The sequence below is a fragment of the Jaculus jaculus genome, chromosome 18 (genome assembly GCF_020740685.1).
Source record: "Jaculus jaculus isolate mJacJac1 chromosome 18, mJacJac1.mat.Y.cur, whole genome shotgun sequence".
NCBI lineage: Eukaryota > Metazoa > Chordata > Mammalia > Rodentia > Dipodidae > Jaculus > Jaculus jaculus.
Window position 1 is genome coordinate 49,161,416 of NC_059119.1, and position 18,827 is coordinate 49,180,242.

Here is an 18,827-nt window from a genome sequence, read left to right on the forward strand (position 1 = left end):
ATAAATCATAGCTGTCAGTCAAAACCAATGAAGAACTTAAGATCAGACATAAACAGGGGGAAAAAAGAAAATTACAATTTATGTCCCAAATCAACTTTCCACATAAATTGACAAGTAAGAAAATATCCAATGTTTAAAATTATTATTCCGGGCTGGAGAGATGGCTTAGCGGTTAAGCGCTTGCCTGTGAAGCCTAAGGACCCTGGTTTGAGGCTCGATTCCCCAGGACCCACGTTAGCCAGATGCCCAAGGGGGCGCACACATCTGGAATTCGTCTGCAGTGGCTGGAAGCCCTGGCATGCCAATTCTCTCTCTCTCTGTCTGTCACTCTCAAATAAATAAATAAAAATGAACCCAAAAAAATAGAAAAATAAATAAAATAATTATTCCTATGCATAATAACATCTTAAAATCCTTGGGTTTCTCCACAAAGGCTCAACTGTTTTAAATTATTTTATTTCTGAAATCTTTTCAATGACCATTGAAACCATCAAATCTGGAAAAAGAAAACAAAACACTTTTAAAGCAAACTTTATCAGAATATTTTGGTGTTTGTGTATGCATGTAATTGCATTTATCTGACTTACTTTCTCTTAATATTTTACTTTATTTATTTATTTATTTGACAGAGAAAGAGAGAGGGAGGGGGCACACTAAGGCCTCAAGCCACTACAAACCAATTCCAGATGCATCTGGCTAATGTTGTGGGTCCTGGAGAATTGAACCGGGGTCCTTTGCCTTTGCAGGCAAACACCTTAATTGCTAAGCCATCCCTCCAGCCCTGATTTCCTTTCTTTCTCTTACCTATAGCTCACACATAAACGAGTTAATAACATGATACAGGTTTACTGTCAAAAAAGGTTAATTGGGGCTAGGAAGATAGAGCCAGGAGGAGCCCTGGGGCTCACTGGCCAACCAGTCTGGCTAAGTGGTGAACTCCACGCCAAGAGAGAACCTGTCTCAGGGATGGTGGACAGCATATCTGAGGTTATCCTCTGGCTGCCACCAACACACACACACACACACACACACACACACACACACACACAGATTAAAACATACACATATGCATATGAATAAAAAGATTACTTTAAAACTAATAAAAAAGAGGTTAATTTACTATGAAAACCTCCAGTTATTAAATGTGAATCCAATCCATAGAGTTCCATTCTGCTATCTAGCTTATCTCTGTGATATAAAAAAATGCCATATATATATATATATATATATATATACACACACACACACACACACACACACACACACACATACACACACACATACATACATACATACGGGGGGGAGAGGGGGGGAAAGGGAGGGAGGGAAAGAGATAGACAGACTAAGAGCTCTTTAAGCTGTATGCCTTGTGGAACGACCACCAAACCCAGTCTCAGTATTCGCACCGCTCCACAGCGCCTGCCTACCCCTGAAGTCGTGCCCGCGCAGGCGAAGCCGCCCCTGACCTGCTGTCAGCAGCACTCTTGCCTTTGCTAGAATTTCATGTGATGAAATCCCGTTACTCGTTCTCCTCTGTGCCTTCTTTCCTTCACTTCACATCACGTGTCTGAGAGCTATGCATGCTGTGCTATCATGAATTTGTCTGCGTGCTAGTTTCTTTTCTTTTTAATGCTTTCATGGTGCTAGGTTTTTTTTTTTAATTTTTATTTATTTTTATTTGAGACCGAGAGAATAGGCACGCCATTGTAAGCGAACTCCAGACACATGTGCTACCTTGTGCATCTGGCTTAGGTGGGTCCTGGGAAATCGCACCTGGGTCCTTAGGCTTCGCAGGCAAGAGCCGTAACTACTAAGCCATCCCTCCATCCCCTGGTGCTAGGTTTTAAAGAGACTTAAACAAGGCACAAAAACAGGTGAGGCCTACAGAATGGATCAGCTACCTACCTAGACATGAACATGGTAAATATTTTGGTATTTCAAAGCAGAATTTTTTCCCTTGCCAATTTCAACCAGTGCTGCTAAAACTGGACAAAGGTCATGTTTATATCTGTGCCTGACTAAATGAATGGTAGAACAAACAGAGCCACGTTGGACTTTAGCTTCAGTTTATGCTTGGTCATTTTTCTTACAGGATTGATTTCAAACACAACGGCAGAGACTGCATTTTAATTTTAGCAGGAAAAAAAAAGGCCCAGGGATAAATAAATGCTTTTGATTCTCACAATACCCATTTTAGTGCTCTGTTCATAAGCCACTGGTAAAGTGGGACAGAATATGCACTTAATATATAGACACAGTCCTAAAATTAGCCTGCAGTGTGTCCAGACTATCTCATATAGGGGTTTCTCTTGACAGAGTCTAGAGCCATTTCCTCATCCAAATCACCAGTGCTACTAGGAACAGACAACAGTGTCCTGCTTGGTGGAACTAGACCATTGATCAGAAGGCACAGCACTTCACACTAAGGAAAACTCCCTTCTCGACATTTACATGTCTTTCGAAACACTTGTAAATCTTCGTTTATTCATTTGTCTAATCTTAAGAGTGAGATGGACTCCCAAAAATCAATAATTAACCCTTTAGCCCAAAACACAGTACTTGCCTTCTGTACCTCACTGCTTTGGCCATCACTTCTATACTGACCTCAGATGAAGTTTGTTTCAATTTTAAGCGTTACATTCAACTACGCTACATCGCCCCAGATACAAGAGAACCAACAATGTCATCATCTCTACACCCACAGCAGTCACCTGTGCGTATGCATAAGAGCATTCATCTTCCTGTGAGCTGGAGCAGCAATCCTAGCTTTTCTGATACAAGCCCAGCCACATGCCCTGAGTCTGGCTTGCTACTTACTTTAGTCTCGCCATCCGAAGCTTTAGTATCACCCATCAGGCACTCTCCCCCAATTTCCTAAATGATACCCCAAATACCCCAAAGAGAGGCAACGGTTTCCCACACCTCAAAAACACTAACTATCCAGACAGTGTTCATCTGAAGCCTCCGCTCAGCACAGCTTGAGAACACTGCTTCTTCCTACCTCATAGTCAACTTGACCTCCTCAACTTTTATTTAGCTAATCAAATTCTTGGGGGGGGGCTATTAAATAATACACTCTCCTTGATACCACCCCAACCCTTTATCCTACCTTCTCACTGCGTCTATATCATCCATATTCTTTCAAACACTGTGTGTCCTCCTGCTCCAACCTGTGACTTTGCCATCTAGCATATCCCAGGATATCCTTGGTTAACCCAACATTCTCAGGAATAATAAATGGGGAGAGATCTTCTATGTATTGGAACAATGATTAACCTCATCATCTACTGTAACATCTATTAGGTAACAAGCAGGCCTTCATCACCAGCAACTTTATTTTTGGTGATTCACATTGAAGGCACTCAGCCAGTTACACTCACTCACTGCAGACAGAGGGCACAGCAATAAATGCAGGTCACTTGGTGTGATTCCTGATGCACAGAGAGCAGTCCTCCTTCCTAGCTAGCCAGACACCCTGTACTGGAGACCATCTTTGGCTCTAGACCATAATCTATTCAGCCTAGCCCTTATAAAAAGCTTCTTGCATTTGTAAGGCTGAAGAAAGACCAGCACAATTAAGCAGAACAAATTAAGGAACACATCAAAGAAATATACATATGCATATAACTATTTAAGTATAATGCATTCATCTTGGCCCCCACCCAAACACACACCAAATTACCATGTCAACACTACCATTCCAAGCATTCACTTCAAGGTGAATATTTGTAGATTGTTTTAGAAATACCTTTGAAGGTAAAAATCGTTTTAAAATATTTGCGAGAGAGAGCAAGAGCACACAGGTACACACCAAGACCTCCTGCCTCTGCAAATAAACTCCAGATACACGCGACAACCTGCGCATCTAGGTTCATGTGAGGACTGGGGAAGTGAGCCCAGGGGTCAGGCTTTGCAGGCAAGCACTTTCAACAGCTGAGCCATCTCTTCCAAGTCTAGGCTAGAAATCTTTAATTAGCATCATCATAGTATAGACATACCATATAATTAACCCCTAAAATTCACAAACGTTAATATTTTATTTTTAAAAATATATTTTATTTATTTGAGAGAGAAAATGGGCACACGAGGGCCTCTAGCCACTGCAAATAAACACCAGATACATGTGCCACTTTGTACATTTGGATTTAGGTGGGTGCTGGGGAAGCAAACCCAGGTCCTTAGGCTTTGCAGGCCTTAACTGTTTATCCATTTCTCCAGGTCCTTATAACTAACGATAATCAACACCTGCATTCTGCAAAGTAATTCCACATTTATGCCTACATATGTGTGTGTATTTTGCATGTGTATGCACGGGAGGGCCAGTGGGTGACATTAGGTGTCTTTTTGGGCGGATCTCTACCTTACCTCCTGAGGCAGAATCTCACTTGAGCCCAGAGCTCCCTGACTGAGCTGGCCTAGCTAGCCAGCATGGCCAGGATCAAGTCCCTGTCTCCATGGCCCAGCACGGAATCACAGGCAGCCCCACACCTGCCAAGCGTTCATGGGGGTGGTGTCCCGACTCTGGTCTTCATGTTTGCACAGCAAACACTTCATCTCACTGACTCAAACTGTTCAACATCTAATTTCTACAATATTTAGATCTTCTAAATCTATTATTTGATTTTCTGTTCATTTTAGAGTCTTACCACAAATATTCACATTCTTTTATAGCAGTTTTACATTGTATAATAATTCTCACACTTGTTTTCCTTCCTCCCTCTTAACCAGATGACAATGTCAAAATAGTCTTTTTTTCTTTTTTACCAAGTGCCTAATGCTGATAGACAGTATCTACTGAACTTACTGAATAAATAAAATGAACGGGGGGGGGGGGAGGGAAGGGGTAAATTCATGTTCTTATCTTTAGCAAGGAACAAATCCTCAAAAAAGAATGTAACCCTCTTTCTTTCCTATTCCTACCCAGTATTCCTTTCCTCTCCCTAAAAGATATTATTTCTACAGGAAATTTTCTTCAGTAAAAATTTTAATACACTATCTAGGTACATAGATAAATCAGTGTACAAAACAAAGTACTGTGGTAGAAAATGACACTTGGAGCTGGAAAGATGACGAAATGGTTAAGTTGCTTGCCCATAAAGCCTAACGACCCAAGTTCAATTCCCCAGCACCCACATAAAGCCAAGATGTACAAAGTGGTACATGCGTCTGGAGCACATTTGCAGCAGCTAGAGGCCCTAGTATGCCCATTTTCTCTCTCTGCCAGGCATGGTGGTGCATGTCCCAGCCCTCAAGAGGCTGAGCTAGTAGGGTCATTGTGAGTTTGAGACCAGCAAAAGACTACATGGTGAATTTCAAGTCAGCCTGGGCTAGAGTAAGAAGCCCCCTGCCTCGAAAAACCAAACTGAGTGAGTGAGAGACAGACAGAGAGAGAGAGAGAGAGAGAGAGAGAGAGAGAGAGGGAGAGAATGAATGAATGAATGAATGAATGAATGTATCTACAGACAGAACTCTTCTTTTAGACAAAGGAACCTGAAGATATAAACTGCCAGCCCTATGTCTTAACTCAGGTAGGTTAAAGCTTCTAAATTTCGGAAACCAAAAAGAACTATCAAGTCACTGAATCATTAGAAGGTTGAGTGGGAACCTCAAAGAGGTTCTTCTGCTCGGCAGCTAACAATAATACTTATAGTAATAACAGCAATAAAAGTGAGAAATTACTCATCAAACAACTTTATATGGGGTTAGCGCAACCCAACAATAATATGCCATATACTATGACAATCCTCACTTTACAAGTAAGAAAACTACAGTAGAGAAACAGTGTATAACGTGCTTATATGGGATGGGAAAGCAAGGATTCAAATGTGTCAACTCTGGAATCTATCCTCCTTGTCAGCACCCTCCTTAAAAGGATGCTTGCTCGCTCTCGCTCTCGTTTCTGCTTATTATTTATTAAGAGAGAGAGAATTGGCACGCCAGGGCCTCAGCCACTATAATTGAACTCCAGATGCTTGCACCACCTAGAGGGCATGTGCGACCTTGAGCTTGCCTCACTTTTGTGCATCTCCCTCACATGGGATCGAGAGAATGGGACATGAGTTCATAGGCTGTGCAAGCAAGCACCTTAATCTCTAAGCCATCTCTCCAGCCCAAGGATGCTTTTCCTAAAAATATAATCCACTCCAGATACAAGGTCTTTTTACAAAACTGGCGGTGGTGGCTCAGGTCTGTAATCCCAGCTGGAGAGGTGGGAACAGGAGGAGGAGTTCCAGGTAACACTTACAGATTCTGTCAAGCAAAATACAGCATTGCCTGTTAAACAGATGTGCACTCATGACGCAGTACCAACATCACTGGCACTTGGTTGGACAACCCTTCTAACCATCTTTCAAGTATATTCCTAAAACGATTGCTATTTGGAATCTCCCAAACTTTGTTATCAAAATATCTGTTAACCGGGCTGGAGAGATGGCTTAGCGGTTAAGCGCTTGCCTGTGAAGCCTAAGGACTCCGGTTCGAGGCTCGGTTCCCCGGGTCCCACGTTAGCCAGATGCACAAGGGGGCGCACGCATCTGGAGTTCGTTTGCAGAGGCTGGAGGCCCTGGCGCGCCCATTCTCTCTCTCTCCATCTATCTGTCTTTCTCTCTGTGTCTGTCTCTCTCAAATAAATAAATAAATTTAAAAAAAATATATATCTGTTAACCATTTACTTGATCACATTAACTTTTACCTTACGAGATCATTTTTATTCTCCTCAAAAATGCCTGGGGAGAGCTGGAGAGATGGCTTAGTGGTTATGGTGCATCCTGTGAAGCCTAAGAAACCAGTTTCGACTGCCCAGTACCCGTGGAAGCCAGATCACAAGGTGGCACATACATCTTGAATTCATTTGCAGTGGCTAAAGACCCTTGGTGCAACCATTTTATTTGGCTCTTCCTCTCTTTCTATTTTTATTTATTTATTTGACAGAGAGAAAGAGGAAAAGAGAGACAAACACAGAGAGAATGGGCACACCCCCAACCACTGCAAACAAACTCCAGATGCATGTGCCACCTTGTGCATCTGGGTTATATGGGTCCTGGGGAATCAAACCTGGGTCCTTTGGCTTAGCAGGCAAGTGCCTTAACCGCTAAACCATTCCTCCAGCCCATCTCTATCAAATAAACAAATAAATATATACATATATATATTTGCTTTATTATTATTATTTTTTTTGGTTTTTCAAGGTAGGGTCTCAATTAGCCCAGGCTGACCTGCAATTCACTACTCAGTCTCAGTCAGGGTGGCCTCGAACTCCCAGCAATCCTCCTAACTCTGCCTCCTGAGTGCTGGGATTAAAGGCGTGTACCACCACACCTGGCACAAATAAATATTTTTAATTTTAAAAAATGCCTTGGGAGATGGATCAGCAGTTAAAGGTACTTTCTTGCAAAGCCCGCTGACCTGGGTTCAATTCCCCAGCACCCATGTAAAGTCAGATGGAAAGTGGTGGTGCATGCTTCAGTGATTCCAATATGCCTACAACAATGGGAAACCAAACCAAAGCTCACAAACCAGCTAGCCTGATGTTCCTTCTTGACTGGCAGTTTGTTTGAGGAGGAAAGAGACTCTGTCTTATACTTCCAAGTTGTCCTTTGAACTCCACACACATGCCATAGCATGAGTATCCATACATACACATACACACATACACACACACACACACACACACACACACACACACACAGACAAATAAACAAAATTTTAAAATGCAGGGTAAGATTCCAGTCAGTGCTTCATAACTACTCATCTCCAACCCTTTATGTCCAAAATATGCCTTGTATGTGACTCCAGAATTTGTCCATGCAACATAAACCTGGACAAAGATACAAAGATCCAATCATACTAATCTCTCTCTATAGACTGACCACAATGTTTGAAAATACACATATTTTAACATGTTCTGAATAACTCAATAAACTATTGTAGATCCATCTGTATGCCCAAATATGGTAACCATCCTGTGCTTAAAATCAAGTAAGCAAAAGACAGAAGCAGAAAGGCAAGAATATGAAGAAGAGGCGCAAAGAGCTACACGTAAGAAGGAGCCCATTAACGGGGAGATTTAACCACACAAACACTGACCTTCCTTCACCACCCTCCTAACTAGACCTCACCAACAAACAGAAACTAAAAATCATTATCTATCAAGCTAAAGATTATTTCACTGTTTTCAATTTGATTCAAAACACTTGGTAACAGTTGAAAATATATTAAAAACTCCCTTTCTATAAGCTTAAGACCATTAACCATCAAGGCTGAAGTGTTAACTTTTGTTAACCAAGTTAACTGTAAAGGGCTTGGTTTATAGCTCAGTGCTAGAGTGTATGCTAAAGGCTGAGTTAAATAATGAGCAGCCCTACACCCCCCCCCCACCAACAAAAAGTAATCTGAAGGCTTGGATAAAATTAATGTGGTCTCTTAGGCCATGAGTATATTGTAGCATTAAAATAAATACAAATCCATCTGTTTCAAACTTTAAAGTGGAAAAAAGTGAATTGTGATTCACTGTTGCAGTGGAAATCATATTGAAGTATGACTCACAAATGAAAGCAAGAGATCATCAAGAATTCAAGTAAAAACAGAAGGTCAGAGATTTCTTAAGTTCATCAAGGGCAAGGTTGGTATGCCCTGGGGAAGAGAGCTCCAGCTCTGCAAACAGAGCAGACACAGCGCCTGCTTAGCAAGTACATAAACTGGGCTCTTATGCAGAAATCCAGTGTGGGGGACCAAAAAAAAAAAGGCACCTCAGGTAATACGCCACAGTTATGGAATTAAGAAAGCAGTGATAAATATACATTCAATATGACCTCAATAAGCTAAAACACAAATTGTCTTTATCAGCCATCATTTAGCCTAACTGTCAAACAGCCAGAGAACAAAAGTAGCAGTCACAAGTCAGTGACAGTATTGCCAGACACTACTTGCCAGTCATTAATCAGCTATGTTCAAAAAAGAACAGAAACAGAAAGGATCCTTTGACAACACAAATGACAACATATATTATTCATATATATATATATATTTTTTTTAAGCTCATTTTTTGTACTGCTGAGGATTAAGGGCTTGTAAATGCTCTACCACTAAGCTACATCCCTTAGTAACATCCCCAAGTTATTTAAGCCAGACTTAATAATGTCCTGTTCTGCCTCCTTCCTATAATCCTACCTTTTCTCCTGTCCCCTCTTCCAAAAACTCTTTCCCAAACACCCTTTCCATGCCTTCCGACTATTAAGGATGGCTTTTCTCTTAAGCAAAATAATTTCTCCTTTCTTCCTAACATATTTCAGTTTTTTCCCAATTATAGGAAAACTCTCTTCCTTTCTTTTTGTTAAAACTAGTAACATTCAGGGCTGGAGAAATGGCTCAGCAGTTAAGGTGCTTGCCTGCGAAGCCTAAGAACCCATGTTAGACTCTCCAGGTCCCGTGTAAGCCAGATGCACAGGTGATGTAAGTGCGCAAGGTCTCTCAAGTTCAAATACAGTGACTGGAGGCCCTGATGTGCCAATTCTCTCCCTGTCTCTCTCTCGTTTTCTCACATAAAAAAAAGAAACCAGTCTGTTGGGCTTGCCTCAAAAAAACCCATAAAACTAGTAACATTCAGTAAGACATGGTGGTTCATACCTATAGTCCCCGCTACTGGGGAGCCCAAGGCAGAAGAATCACAGGAACTTGGGAGTTCCAAAGTAGCCTAGGCAACACAGTAGAACAACAAACAAAAACAACTAGAAAAGTCATCAGAGTTAAGCTTTTTTAAAGATATATATTATTATTACTTTGGCTTGTTTTTTCAAGGTAGGGTCTTATTCTAGCCCAGGCTAACCTGGAGTTCACTATGGAGTCTCAGGATGGCCTTGAACTTACACGATCCTCCTACCTCTGCCGCCTGGGTGCTGGGGCTAAGATATATGCCATGCCCAGCTTTAATGAGATTTTTAAAGTCAGTTTTATACCCCTTAAACCACAACAAATTAGCATGGAAATTAAATATTTATATGCAAACTTTTATCCAATAGTTAAAACCTTGATGAATAGAAGAACCTAATTTACTCATTTTTGTTTTTTGAGGTAGGGTCTCACTCTAGCCCAGGCTGGCCTGGTTTGTTTATTTTATTTTATTTATTTATTTATTTGAGAGGGAAAGAGGCAGAGAGAGAAGGAGAAAGAGTAGGCACGCCAGAGCATCCAGCCACTGCACATGAACTCCATGTCCATGTGCCACCTTGTGCATCGAGCTTACGTGGGTTCTGGGGAATTGAACCTGAGTCCTTTGGTTTTTCAGGCAAACATCTTAACCACTAAACCATCTCTCCAGCCCTATAGGGTTTTTGTTTTTGTTTTTCAAGGCAGGGTTTCACTCTAGCCCAGGCTGACCTAGAATTCACTATGGATTCTCAGGGTGTCCTCAAACTCACAGCGATCCTCCTACCTCTGCCTCCCGAGTGCTGGGATTAAAGGCATGTGCCACCACACCTGGCTTCAGCCCTAGAGGTTTTTTTTTTTTTTTTTTAATTTTATTTTTTTTTTATTTATTTGAGAGAGACAGACACAGAGAGAAAGACAGAGGGAGAGAGAGAGAATGGGCGCGCCAGGGCTTCCAGCCTCTGCAAACGAACTCCAGACGTGTGCGCCCCCTTGTGCATCTGGCTAACGTGGGACCTGGGGAACCGAGCCTCGAACCGGGGTCCTTAGGCTTCACAGGCAAGCGCTTAACCGCTAAGCCATCTCTCCAGCCCAGCCCTAGAGTTTTTAAGCTTTTATGAAATGCATACATCCCGAATGTTCTTAAGGCAGCTGCTAAAAAGGGAGCACAGGTATAATGTGAAGAGTCCTTGGCTATCAGAATCTAAGGTCTATGAGGGCAGAAATTTTGTCTGTTTTGTTCATATTGCAGCCTAAAATGCTGACTTGCATATAGAAGACATGATGACCCCGAGAGTAATGAATTAATAAAGAATTAAATATTATATTTTACCAGGCTGATAGCCTGGAGTAAATGAAGCTAACAGAAAGCATAAAAAATATGAACTTGATTTCCTATACAGTGAGTTAGATTTCTTTTTCTGTAGGGAACTAAAAAGGGTCAGCTGTGTTCAAGAGATTTAGGGAGGATAACATCTATCTCTTGGGATTATCAGGGCCTTACCTCAGAGTTGAATGTTTTAGTCATAAGTGGGAGGGGGCACTGCCCAGAGAGGCTAGGCACCCACATAAGTAACACAGATGTTCCTATGTTCTCTTACGCATAAGAACATCTACCAACCTCCCCTTTTCAGTGTTTGGAGTGCTCTTAAAACCTACATTAAGATAATAAAATGCAATTAAATTTAAGAGCCGCTGATATTGCTCAAGCTTAAAAGTGGCTTGAGAGCCTCAGACTTTCAATTAGCCCATGTATTTAGTCAAACCTGCCTCTCGTCAGCATGTGCTACCTGCAAACACAACCTCCTGTCTTGTTTCCTTTTTCATTACAGGTTTGACTTTACCTGAGACTCTAACCACATTAATACACTTTTCGTGAAAAAGGATGGTTTTCCACATTTCTATTATATGACGTACTTTTATCTTACAACCTACTCTGAAGTGAAAGACATTCTACAGACAAAAATCACAACGATCCTGGAGAAAGATGTTATCCTTCCTAAATCTTTCTCAGTAATTAGTCTCATCCCTAAGAGTAGGAAAAGCTCCTTTAATAGAAGATAGCCTCCAAGAATCAGACCATATGCGACTAGACTCTGTTTAGTGCACAAAAATACAAGTTTTCCAAGTACTGATGTTTCTAAAATTTAAGAGTTCTAACCTTCAGGAAATAAATTAATGAAAAAAGTCAAAAATATAATCTTGATATTTCAATTTTTGTTGTTTTAAATATTTGAGAGAGAAAGGAGGGGACAGAGAGACAGTATGGGTGTGCCTGGGCCTCCTGTTGAACATGAACTCAACTACCACTTTGTGCATCTGGTTTTATATGGGTGCTAGGGAATCAAATTCTGGCCATCAGGCTGGGCAAGCAAGTGTCTCTAGCAATCTATCCAGCCCCAGTATTCATTTCTTTGAGACAGTGTCTTACTATATAGTCCAGGCTAACCTCGAAATTGCCCACAGAGTGCCTATGACATTTCAAAACCCTCCAAAAAAAAAGTGTTGAATTGCTGTGGTGGCACATGCCTTTGTACCCAGCACTTGGGAGGCCAAGGTAAGAGGACTGCTGAGTTTGAGACCAGCCTGGGACTATACAGTGAATTCCAGGTCAGCCTGGGCTACTGCAAGACCCTACCTCAAAACAAAACAAAACAAAACAAAACAAAACAAAACAAAACAAAACAAAACACAGAAAGAAAGCCCTGAATCCATTTTAATTTTACCAAGTTAAACTATTTAGTAATCAAGCTGAGGGTTTAGCTCAGAGGTAAAATTCACAGACACAAAGCTAAGTCTAAAGTACCACATACACAGAAATAAAAATCTATTTCTTAAGAGGTAAAAGTTTTAAAAGTAATAAGCAATGTTTTTAAATGTCAACAAAGCATGTTAAATTAAGTCTAATAAATGAATTACAAATAATCAAGCTACTGGGTTCTTGAAGTTAAAAACATGTATGTTGCATCAAGCAAAAACAAAATATTATAGAGGAAGCCACATATTAACTAATAAAAATAATAAAAGGAACAATTCTTGAGAATTGCTCTGTGCCATGATTAGAAAGTGTTTCTACCTGCTATTAAATATGAGAAATAAAGCACTCAGAAATATGAAAAGATGGGATGGAGGGATGGCTTAGTGGTTAAGGCATTTGCCTGTAAAGCCAAAGAACCCAGGTTTGATTCCCCAGGACCCAAGTAAGCCAGATGCACAAGGGGTGCCTGCATCTGGAGTTCGTTGACAGTGGCTGGAGGGCCTGACATGCCCATTCTCTCGCTCTATCTCCTCTATCTCTCCCTCTCTGCTTAAAATGAAAAAAAATATTTTAAAAAAATATGAAAACTTGTGCAGCAGGAATACAGCTCAGTGGTAGAGGGCCTGGCTGACAAGCTTGTAAGGCCCTGGGTTTGATCCCTAGCAACACATGTATGTCACTGATCATATTTATGCTTCATGAGACTTACTAACTCTGCAAATCTTTTAACAGTCCGAGAAATAAATACGTATGGCATATAGAGTACATTTCTAGAAAATATAACTGTACCATGAATTTAGGAAAGATTTTTTACCCTAATCCCCTGATTCAACTACCTCACTAAAGTTACTCTAAATGGTGTTCTTTATGGGGAGAAATACAGATGGAATGTTGAAAAGCAACAATCTTCTGCAGAGAGCCATAACACTGCACTGGAGAGGTTTCATGTGCAAAGACACTTGAAGAGAGGCTGGGCTGTAGCTCAGTGGTAGAGCACCACCTGTCTAGCATCCATGAGGGCCTATAAAGAACGGAAAGACTCCAAAATGACTACTGAAAGAATTAACATGACTAGCTAAAAATAGAGCTCAGGGCTGGGGGTGTGGCTCGGTGGGAAGAGCACTTAACTAGCATGCACAAAGCCCTGGGTTTGGTGCCCGGCACCGCATAAATTGAACACTGGTGTATGCCCAGAATCGTGGCACTCAGGAGGTAAAGAAAGGAGGATCAGAAATTCAAAGTCATCCGCGGTGACACAGCAAATTCCAGGCTAGCCTGAGAGATAGACTGTCTCAGAAAAACAAAAAAGGGTTAAAAAACAGATGAAGCCTTAACTTTCTCATCTGTACTCAATAAATTAAGTGCTAAAAGCTGATAAGTCTTTTCAACCCTGTTTTATATTCAAGCATATACAACAAAACTCCAAAATCATCTGCATACAAAACAGCAAGATGGGACACCACTGAGATTACATACCTGGGGTCTGCCCAGCGTTCCAAGACCTTTATCTCATATTCTCAACTAATTAGTTCTCTTAATCAATATAATGATGTTGACATGCTGTCTTAGATACATTCTATAAGAAAACTTTTCTTGGTATGTGTGCACACAGTGTGCATGCACGTGGAGGACAGAGGACAATCTCAGGCATTCTCCTCTGGAATGCCAACCACCTCTTTTTGAGACTGTCTCTCTCATTAGGCTTGTGCTCACCATCAGGCTGGATTGGCTGGTCAGGGCGCCCCAAAGATTCTCCTGTGTCCACCTCCCCAGCACGCCACCACACGCAGTACTTAAAATGGACACTGGGGATTGAACTCTGGTCCTCATGCTATGGTGCAAGCACTTACTCACTAGCTATCTCTCCAGCCCAATGAAACCTTAATAGCAGTGCTCAATGTCATTCCAACCCTACCTAAAATTAGTTCAATGAAGAAAATCTAGTTCAAAGAATCACTGAAAAATTCCGAAGTATCAGATTCTCCTGAATTCTCTTGTCACTGATTGTAACTTAAAACTACCTGAATATTGAACTTTTGGAATTAAAAAAAAAAAAAAAAAAAGACTTGGGCTGGAGAGATGCCTTAGCAATTAAGGCACTTACCTTCAAAGCCAAAGGACCCAGGTTTGATTCCCCAGGATCCACACAAGCCAGATGCACAAGGGGGCGCATGCGCTGGAGTGCATTTGCAGTGGCTGGAGGCCCTGGCACACCCATTTTCTCCCTCTCTCTCAATAAATAAATTTTAAAAATAGTATACTAAAAAATAAATAGTTACACATAACACAAAAATATTCTTAACTTAGGTGTAACTAACATCAGTAAGGGTAAAAACACACTATTCATTCCCAGTATCATATATATTAAAAGTAATTACCAAGCCATGTGCAAGGGCATGGACTGTCCCTATTGGCTGGGCCTGTTTTTTACATGACTGTTATCACTAAGTCATACATGGCAAACTATACCTGTAAGAGTGCCAAGAGACAATCAGCTACAGATGAATTCAAAAGTTTTTTTTTTTTTCTCTTAAAAAAAAGATTCCTATAACTTTTATGGGCAGCTATTTCTCTTTACTATCAACTAGTGAATCCACAGTTCTTGGAAGCATAGTTATTGAGAATGCCATTCCTCAGACGATATAAACTTTGGGATTTAGTGACTGAATGACTGACATAAAACAGTGTTTATGGACATGACCATTACAAAAATGAAAAGCCTATTCCTGGAGTCTTCATAGAAATCAGACACCCAATGTTAGAATACAGCTGTTGGTCGCTCTCCTTGTTACTTTTAAGAGAATAATCTCCACAGTAAGTCCAAAGGATATGTATATGTAAGAGACTGAGAAATACTAACTGAAAGGGCATGAACGTTCAAATACAAATACACTACCCCACGCTAACACAACAAAGTGCCACAGAAAAACTGTTCTAAGACTTTGTAGAGTCAAAATAAATTAAGGGAAAAACACACACACATACTTAAAAATTTTTTTTGAAAAGAAATCATGGTAGCTCAAGCCTATAATGCTAGCACTTGGGAGTGCTGAGGCAGGAGGATTGCTGCAAGCTCAGCCTGTGTTACACAATGAATTCAAGGGCAGCTTGGCATACACTTCAAGACACTATTTCATTAAAAAATAATAATAATAAAGGAAGGTAAGGGAAAAGAAGAGAAGGAGGAAAGGGAATTCCTGAAAAAGAGTGTGCACTAAATAGTAAATTTGAGAAGTTTGTTATCACAACACACTGTCTATTTGGGAGGTCTACCAAAACTTTTTGTAGGGTCTCACTCTGGTCCAGGCTGACCTGGAATTTAACTCTGTAGTCTCAGGGTGGCCTTGAACTCACGACGATCCTACCTCTGCCTCCTGAGTGCTGGGATTAAAGGCGTGCGCCACCACACCCGGCCAAAACTTTTTTTTTTAATTTACCATTTTATTTCAACTATGTATTTTTAGGTCTATTCTTGAAACAGTCTATTATAGTCAGAATAAGTAGCCTCGCTATTCATTTAGAAATGCTGTGTTTAAAAGTAGGCCAACAATGGGAACTTTGCTGTTGCACAACAGAGAAACTAAGTGAAATAATATCTATTAACATTCAGTGTCGATGGCATGTTTCTCCCATCTCCTAGAACATACTGTGACTTACTTGTGTCTTCCTTGAACAATTCGCTATTTCTCCATCCATGCAGTAGCTCAACTAAAGAGTTCCTGTGTTAATCTCACAATAAACCTCAGTAATTCTAGCATCACAGTAGTTGTAAACGTTTGTTAACAGAAAAAGAATGTTTTTCCCAAAATAGCTACACAACACTAAGACAACTCAAATTCCCTAATAATCCTTTTACAAGACTCCAGCCAACTTTATTTTGATACATTAAACATGTGGACACTATTTTAAAAGTTCTTTAACTGTGACCTATCAAAACAGCTTCATACTTGTTCATATGCCTTTTTTTAAAAAGGTTTTCAAGTTGTTTTTATAAGTGCCTGAATACTGATGAATTTTGGGCTACTGTCAAATACGTAAGGGGCAATTTTTTGCCAAATAAGATGGGCAAACTTCCTAGAGCAGCTAAAAATTGACATCAGAGGTCATACTAGCTTTAACAAAAAAAAAAAAAAAAAAAAAGAGAAATCACTCCAACATTCACCAAGCCTATTTGAAATAACATAGTGTGTTGTTTTCCCTCTATGCTTAATGATAGTTGTTTTCTTTTTTTAATTTTGTAATGGATTGTAAACTTAAGAGTATAAACACCTGATCTACCACATAAAGTCGATCTGCTCTTGATTGGGCCGGTAGATGTGAGGTTGGTGAGAGACCCAGAGCAGTCAGCTTCAATTAAGAACTTCGCTGGGTGAGACTTGACATCCGAAACGGTGCCGGGGAAAGGCATCGGAGGGAGTGTGGTTAAGAGAAGAAAAGAAGATTAAAAAGAAGAAGAAGAAGGCGGCACTCCGGAGGAAGGAGATGGTGGGTCGCAGAGGCAGAAAAGCGAGAAAGATAATTTTTTTTTTTTTTCCCCATAAGGAAGTGAAGCAGAAGAGAGGGCAAAAAGTGACGAGCAAACTGCCCGGGAAGGGTGTGTATTTCAAACACTGGGACCACCCGGAGGGCGGGGGGGGAGGAGGAGAGAGGCTCGGGGCCTGGGGTGCTCCCCCCGGGGGTGGGATGAAGGGGTTCTCGAGGCAGAGGGGGAGATGCTTTGCAGACCGTGGCTGACTTCCACCGGCGACGGGAGCAAAGCCGATCGATTCTCTCCCCGCGCTTCCACGGCGGCGCCCGGGGAAGGGGAAGGGAGGGGTGTCAAGACCCGGGAGGCAAGCGTCCCCCGCCCCGTGGGACCGCGGACCACCCCTCCCCGTTGTCCGTAAACGGTCCGGGGGTGATGATGGTGGTGGTTTGGGGGGGGGGAGTACCCGACGGCGCGTCGGGACGGCCTTACCTGAGACGGACCGAGGGACGTTTTGCGATCTCGGGGTGTCGAGCCTCCCGCGGCACTGGGCCCACGCTTCCTCCGGAGGGGCGACCTCCTCGTGGGGTGGGGGGGGGTGGAGGAGGTCCCGACCACCTCCCTGTTTGTTTACACCGCCCGGTCTCTCCCGCCGCCGCCGCCGCCGCCGCCGCCTTCTCTCCACCCGAGCGTCGCTGCCGACTCGGCCGCCGCCGCCGCCGCCACCACCACCTCCGCCGCAGCCTCGTCTCTCTGGAGCATCTTCCAACCACACAACGCTGAGAAACACACAGTCCGGCCGCGCCGGCACGAAACTCCCCCGCAACTGCCCCGGGAGAGTAGGGGGAGCCGGGGGAGCGGGGGTTGGGGGGGGGGGTGTCGGCTCACAGAACCGGGGGCTCTTCCGCCATTGAGCAGCCGCCGCTCGGTTCCTTCTGCCACCCACACCCGTCCCTGTCCGCACCTCAGTCGTCTTTACCCCCGCCCACTCCCACAGCCCCGCCTACTCGCCCCAAGAGCCCTCCCACCTAGGCCTTCTACGGGCTCTGGTTTGCTGACGGACCTGTCGATCCCCGCGCTCTCCCCGCCCACACGGCCCAGCCTCCGAGTCTCTAGTTTCCCATTGGCCGTCGACGGACGCCTTCGATTGGCTAAGTCAACGATCCATCAAACATCGCCCCGCCTTCCCAAGGCAATGCCTTCCAGCCATAAGTAGGACCCGCTGTCAATCAAACCTGCGCTCCGCCCAAGTCCTGGCGCTTTCCTGGTCTCATTGGTCCAAAGGTTGGCCGGAACCTTCCATCATTGGCTCCCGGCGTGTCCGTCACTTATTACCCAATTTCCAAGTCCGTCACACCGGCTTTCTTTTTTTTTTTTTTCCCCCTCCTTTTTAAATAGACGGGGGAAGTGTCGGGAAAGTGATTGGCTAGTCCTAGAAGACAACGGTCCCGCCGTGGTGCCTGCACTCTGTTCTTCCGGTGTCTGACCTCGCGTTAAAAACGAGCCCCGGCAAAAAGGAGTCCCGCCCTCCCGAGGAAGCGCGGTGGCTGATTGGCTAACCCAAGTCTCTTCAGGCTCTCATTGGAGGACGCGGACGCCTCTCTGCGGCGTGAGGCGCGGAGAGATGGTGCCCGGCCGGGAAGCTGGCTGGGGTGAGAGACGGTTTGTTTTGTGCACCGGCCGCGGCTGGGGCGTCCGCGCCAGTAGGAAACTGGGCAGGCAAGGGGGGGGTGCTCCGGAGAGATGTGGGGAGAAAGAAAAGGCCCGGATGTTCCCTAACAATGAACTCATCGCCGACCAATCAGAGCCCCTGCGCTGAGCTGCTAGCTACCTGCCGGACCTGTCTCCCCGCACGAGAGAGAGTGGGCGGGAAATTCGGGGTGTCCCTCCGGAGAGGGTGAACAGCGACTTGAGAGAGTGGGACCAGGTAATCCCTTCAGGAGGATTTTTTTGTGATGTTAC

General features: G+C 43.0%; 1 protein-coding gene across 3 annotated transcripts in view; it reads right to left on the minus strand.

The window, feature by feature from the left end:
• The window catches only part of Ppm1b (protein phosphatase, Mg2+/Mn2+ dependent 1B), a 72,269-nt gene extending 54,487 nt beyond the window's left edge, over window positions 1-17,782 (minus strand). The window contains exon 1 of one of the 3 annotated variants that reach the window (XM_045137506.1): window positions 17,358-17,781. The gene's annotated coding sequence lies outside the window, so the exon portion shown is untranslated. Of the gene's footprint in view, window positions 1-17,357 lie in introns of all 3 variants that reach the window. The other 2 variants (XM_045137507.1, XM_045137505.1) reach the window with 2 other exon arrangements.
• Between the last annotated feature and the right edge of the window lie 1,045 nt (window positions 17,783-18,827).